This window comes from Gekko japonicus, unplaced genomic scaffold (genome assembly GCF_001447785.1).
Source record: "Gekko japonicus isolate JY-2015 unplaced genomic scaffold, Gekko_japonicus_V1.1 scaffold492, whole genome shotgun sequence".
Taxonomy (NCBI): Eukaryota; Metazoa; Chordata; class Lepidosauria; order Squamata; family Gekkonidae; genus Gekko; species Gekko japonicus.
In genome coordinates this window covers 454782-461407 of record NW_015168060.1, presented here as the reverse complement: position 1 = coordinate 461407, position 6626 = coordinate 454782, and positions in this window count along the sequence as shown.

The window sequence follows — 6626 nt, the reverse complement described above, 5'->3', positions numbered from 1 at the left end:
AATCGGGGGGTTTGGCAACCCTACACACTACAGATTGTAGGCCAAACTCAACATGATGACATCCATGGGTCTGACCTGTTGGGGTTAACTGGTGGGGTTAGTCCAGCTTCTCACTAGTTAGCAGAGTGCTTCAATAAAGCTACAAATGCAGGAGCATCACTTTACCAGGTTACTCAGCTTACAAAGCGACATAGAGCCACATTGCAAGTTAGAAGAGAAATACTTCTCTCTTTGAGAAGTACACTTTTGGATAGGAAAGAGTAGAGAGAGGATAGAGTACTAGCTTACTAGCTGAGGATGGCAAGAGGACCGTCTGCCTCATGGTTCCAAGAGAGGACAGCATGTCGTCCCTCTTGGTGTGTGCAGGGAGAAGGGGGAGCTTCGTCTGAGACAGTGAATGGAAGGAAGGAAATTGTCCCTGAGAACACAATCTACATTTCAAAGGGGACAGTGGCAGAAGAGTAAACACAGGAAGGTGTGCCTGTCTAGCTATCTAGTCTCTCTTGCCACTTGCCTCTGGAAGTCTGAGACAGGGGACAGGACCTTCACTTCAAACATGACCTATGGACACCACCACCATTTTAAAGCCTAATGAGGCAATTTAAAAATGCTGTGAGGCACACAGCATGGCAGGATGAGGCACTCTTGTCCCCCTCCCCCAGTGCCCTTTCAAATACCAAAACATGTGCTGCCCTTTCCAGCCCTTGAAAGGCACATGGGGGGAGGGGACAAGAGCTACCACGCTTCAGGCCTGATCAGGATTTGGCCCTTGCGGCATTCAAGTTGCCTCATTGGGTTTTTAAATTGTGGCAGCAGCCACGGGTCAGACCTGTGGATGCTGTCATGTCCAGTTTGGCCCACTGTTAGAAGGGTGTCAAGGTCTGGGAGGACAAAGGTCAAGAGGCAAGGTCAAAAGCAGGCTCTGATGAGCCAAATGAAAGACTGAAGGCCAGAAGCAAATGGTGCAGTTCAAAGTAGTCCAATGGTCTCTGAGGAGCCCAATGAGCTTCCAGGGCCAGCGGCAACAAGCATCACCTCAAGTAGGCAAGGAAGAGTAACCAGGGAAGCAATGGATAGAGTGGGAGGGGCAAGAACTTCTTACACTCCATTAGGGCCAGGATCAAATCTTTGAGACCAATAATGATGTTTTATTATGCTGCCACTTGGGTGGTTTTGTTAGAGAAGCTGCCCAGAATGGGAGCTACCTAAAGGCAAACTGGCCCCCAGCCTTTTGTAACGAAAATATTTGCTTGTGTTAGAAAGACAGTTATTTTTGTTAAAAATCAACCTTTTTTAAAAAAAAGCAGAGTTCCTCATTTTTGCTTCAAAAAGAGACTTGCAGAGATATTACATTGCACCAGTAAGGAATAATAGATTAAATCTAATGAGGTCACTGCCAAAGTCTGCTCCTGAAGACATTCCCAGCATGGAGCCAGTGGATGTAAATGGCTCTGTCACCTGCGCCCGATGCTTTATTCATCACCAGACATTGATATGACCAGTTAAGGTGATAAACAGACTTCCATTGGATTTGCTGTGCAGTTAAATGTGATTGCTTCTGTTTTTATATAACTATATGAAGTTCATCAATCCTTCCAAGTGCACATTTGCATGACCAAGTGCAAGGGGATGAACAGGAAATTCCAGCCAGCTTATTGAAAAACAAATCAGCTTCATTTCCTTCCAGTTTGCTCACATCTGAAGTAGGGGCAGCCCATGCAGGCAGTGAGGACTGGCAGAACAAGACCTAAAATTTCCAGTTCATTGCCAGCCAACCTTGTTTTCTAAAAGTCAGAAGACCTAGAAACCTGAGGCCAAAGTATTAGATGACTGGTGCAAATCATTCTGGGATATTTAGCCTCCTCCACCATTGTTTTTTGGCCATCACTGCCCAGTTTGGTTTTTCAGAGCACAAGACTGCAATGAGAGTAGAAGCTATGCAAAATTCCACTTCCAAGCAATTCTCATAAAGGTCAAGCAGCCCTCTCAAGCTCAAGCCTCCATACCAATTCACTCTTGGCTCCCAAGATCACTATCAGCCTTCTGAATCTTTCTCACCTCTGTACTGTCGGGATATTTGGTTAATATAGCAGAGTTCTGCACAGTCACAGAAGTGTCATACTGAGTGCAGGAAATAAATCTCCCAAGAAGTATATTGCAAAAAAGGTGAACTTACATTTATTTAAGTAGATTCTGTTCACATTCAGGTTGCAGTCAAAAGAAGAGAAAAAACTAAACTAAAGAGCACTTTCCCTATCACAAATGTCTTGTCTGGCATCATGTGTGTGAGAGTATGAGGGCAACTACAGGAGAGACCTGCAGAGACATGTGTCCCCATGGAAGCCCATGTGAGGGAGGGAGGGAGGGAGGGAGAGAGAGAGAGGAGGGGTCAGAGGATAACTCTGGGACAAAGAGAAGCATTGCATTCAAGGAGATAACATCTGTACACACTTAGAATGATGTAGCACCCCTCAATGTGCAGGCATGCTGAGTCACTCATTCTAACATGTGCATCCTTCCAGTTAATCACGTAGTACTTCTTGTCCCAGGGCCTTATGTGAACTTGTCCAGTCCAGTAGCATCTTAAACACCAAGAAAATTTTCCAGGGTAAAAGCTTTCATGAGTGAAAGCTCACTCATCAGAATACCCTGGACATTTCCGTTGGTCTTTACAGTGCTAATGAACTCAAATTTTGTTCTACTTCTACAGACTGGCATGGCAACCCACCTAAAATTATGCCCAAGCCTACTTTCTGCTTGGTTCTTTTCCCTCCATTCATTGTTTCTTTGGACTCTTGCTTTTCAGTTGACTGCCTACTTTGTCCCACTTCTTTTGGCCACTGTGGTTCCTTCCAGTCTCCCTAACAGTACGAAGTTCCTCTTCACTTCTCCCATGACACAAATGCATTCTAACCTCTTTTCCCAGGACCTTATCTCAACTTCATTCTCTGTCTTCTCCACTCTTTTAGTCAGTCTTTCTTCTCTTTCACTCACCCCACAATTAGGTCCTCCCAGCTAATCCATGAATCAATGTGAGTTTTTAATCCCGGCCAAACTGACAACTTTCTCTTCCTTCATGATATCTTGGATGCAAACATTCTGTCAGTTTGGTAAAATGCTGTACCATGCTATTATGTCACCTCTGGCAAATGGTGTCAGTCCTAAGTAAAAGGTGAACTGATTTTCATTCCCACAATTTGACACTATGGAATAATATCCACTGGTCACTTGGAAAATATGCAAACCTGCTTGTTGGTGAGAATCTATGCTTAATAAGAAGAAAAGCTCCAAATTAGAGCATGCACAGTTTGCCACAGCTTTCAATTTATTTGCATCTTTTTACTTTCTGTCTTACTGATAAACCCATTAAGATGAACTGATGAAAACACTGCAAAAATTAAATTAATTGTGATGGATGTCTGTGGGATGTACACATGTGCGCCTGCGCATTGGCAAACCACATAAAAATAATATGGATGAAATTTTGCACACAAACACATCCACACTGCTCTTTTGCAATGTTCTATCAATGTTCCTGTGCACATCAGTAACACAGAAAGGAAACAATGATGCAAAGAAACTAAGACAAAAGTTGTGGCAAGCTGCATGTGCACAGGATGAACAATGTGGGATTTCTCCTCTTCAGAAATAAAACCAAGTAATTCTAAACTCTAAAATCTATGGAGAAATTCAAGGGGAGATTATGACAGTATCCCTGCTTACAATTTGCTGCTATTTTTCATATTAGCCTTGAGTGTATCCAAAAGTGAGCATTCCAGTTTTGCTTATAGCACAATATTGCCCATAGTTACTCCAGTCTAAGCCCATTTCTTTCAATGGCTATAGTCCCTGTGAGCATAGTCCCTGTGCCACCCCCTTTGTTGGACTCAGACCACAGTACCCAGACTCAATGCCCACAGTGGCCTAAGAATTAGAGGAGAAGGGATTCCTATGTGCCCTGGTTCTCCTTTTCTCAACAGCTCCTCTACTGAGTAGCCAGGAATGGGTAGCTGAATACCACCTCATCGGTGAAATTCAGTATGCCCATCCACTACTTCTGGGCTCTCCAGCCATCACTGTAGCTGTGCCCAGATCTTGCCTCGTGACAAAAGGGGAAAAAAACATCCAGCAACAAAGGAGTCAATGAGTCCAACAACCAATGGGGACTGGGGGGTGGGAAGCAGGGAAAGTCATTTAAGAACTAACATTTGGGGTTTTTTTCCAGTTGGGAGTAGGACAGAAAAGTTTGGCAAAGGATTAACAGGAGTCATCATATGGATCAGTTTATTCATTTAGTCCCCTTACGGTGTCCCGGAACCAAGGGAGTTCCAGGGAGTTCTAGTTATAGCAGGATCCTTTCTATATTTGAAACAGTTTGATTAAGTGCATAAGACATTATAGAAGTGTGCTTGGAAAGATTTTTCCCCCCTTGGCATGAATGCTTTAAAACCTAAAATCCCATTATCTCTGTGTTGCCAGTTAATATTTCCCACAGTTTGTGTTAATCCAAATGTACTTCACTCTTGTTCAGTTTTAAAAAGAAAACCATCATGTTACTGTCAAGTTTACCTCTTCCCTCCACAATCAGCCAAAAGTGTGACTGTACATTAAAGTCACAGAATTCCATCCCCAAACATTATTTTCCAGTGGGTTTCCTGGGGCAGTGGGGAATGTGGGAAAATGAGAGATCCTGAGATCGTGGTCTGGTGAAGTGTAGAAAATGGATTTACCCTATGATGCCATTTTCCAGTGGGTTTCCTGGGGCAGTGGGAAATGTGGGGAAATGAGAGATCCTGAGATCGCGGTCTGGTGAAGGGTAGAAAATGGATTTACCACCAGGAAAATGCCATAGGGGAATCAAACCTGGTTCTCTTATGGAAAAGTTCATAAGTAATAAAATATGGACTGTGCAAGCAATGTGCAAATACGGACTGAACTGTGTGGTGACCCAAAAAGAATGCCAGCTAGACACACACCCAGAAGCAGAAAGCTTTCCTGCATGTTGTGCCAATGGTTCCTGGAAGTTACCTGCCCTCTTGCATGCTGTAAGATGGACCAGCTCCCTAGCCATGTAAAGCACTGTAAACCCAGAGAGAAGACCAGAGACAAAGAAATCCAAATGCCATGAGAAGCCTTTTCCAACACACGCAGGCAGCATTCCCCTCCCCCACCGAGCCTCACCTAGCTGAAAGACGACAGGCAGAAGACAATCACGGAATCTTAATGACAAAAACTCTGGCTGCATGGGTCATAATCCTTTCAAGTGCTACTGCTCAGCCCAAAGTTACTAGATCTCAATATGTCCACTCCCTTAATCTCCTCCCCCTAAACCCTGCTCCAATAGGATGTTTTTGGGACGGACTAGTAGGAGGTGGGCCAAGACATATGAACAGCTTGACACAACCCCCCAAGCCCCCCCTTAAAAGGGACACCTAGCCATGTGCTCGCGCACTTGCTCTCTCACTGCATCTAACCCCTCCCTATCTCACTGACTCTGGAGTAGCTACCCAAGAGTCTATCCACATGTCTTTGCTGCCCTGAGATACGACCCCATTTCCTTATAGTCTCCCTCATTTTTTCCTAAGAATCGTTCCATCCCGTTGTAGACAGGTAACTGTATTACCCCTCAGCGAAATATCCTGCTAATGCAAATGTGCTATCCTCTTCTATCTAATTTTCTTAGAACTCTATAATTGTGAGTGTGTTTGTGATATTGTATGCTTGTGAAGAATCTACAGTAAATGAAATCATTTTATATTGAAACGTGCCTCTGAGTCTATTCCTGGTGAGCTGGGAAAAAGTGGGACCCCTGTATACACGGGTGCTTGCTCCCTTATTTTACCTATTGCCCTTAATTTCCTCAAATATCAATCAGAATCAAGGCAATTTGGCTAACACCAGCGAGTGCCTTCACATAACTGTTCAGAGACACCACCAATCAGCTGTGGCAGTGGTGGCACCTCCTTAAAGGTAAGCTTCTCCACTGTGTTTTCTCCCCCGTTTCCCACCAGTCTCCAGTCATAGCCAGGAATCTCTTCATCCCAGGGCAGGCCAGAGTAGCTCGGACAGTCTCCTGTCCCTTAAGATTTATTTTGCCCTCCACTAAATATAAAAGGGCACCCTTGCTTGCATTGGTCTAACATTGGGTAGATGGATAAAAAACATCACAGATTGTTTGGTCCAGTGACTTCTCTTAGCATCTTTTAAAGACCCCTGCAGTTTTCTGTGAGACACATAATTTTTCATCATACGTTACCCTTGTCCTTTCTCAGTTCACTCCTCATTAAAGATGGTGAATCAGAGCTTTTAAAATAACCCCAAATTTGTAAGTAATTGAGCCTGATACTTCAAATGCTTTCATTATTCAAAGCAATCTGAATTTATAGCTTGCTGGAGACTTATTGTGCCTCCTCTAGAGATGTCCTAGTGTTAACCCTTCAGTTTAGGTTGAATTTAAAGCAGCACTCAGTCTGAAAGACTGATATATGATGCCTAAACAGAAGAGAAACTCTGCTTGGTGAAGAGGAAGACGCTTCAGCATGTGCAAAAGGAAAATGCACAAATCAGAACACCATAATCCAAAATATACTTACTTGGAAGCAGGGGTTGGTTGGTCCTGGAGTGCA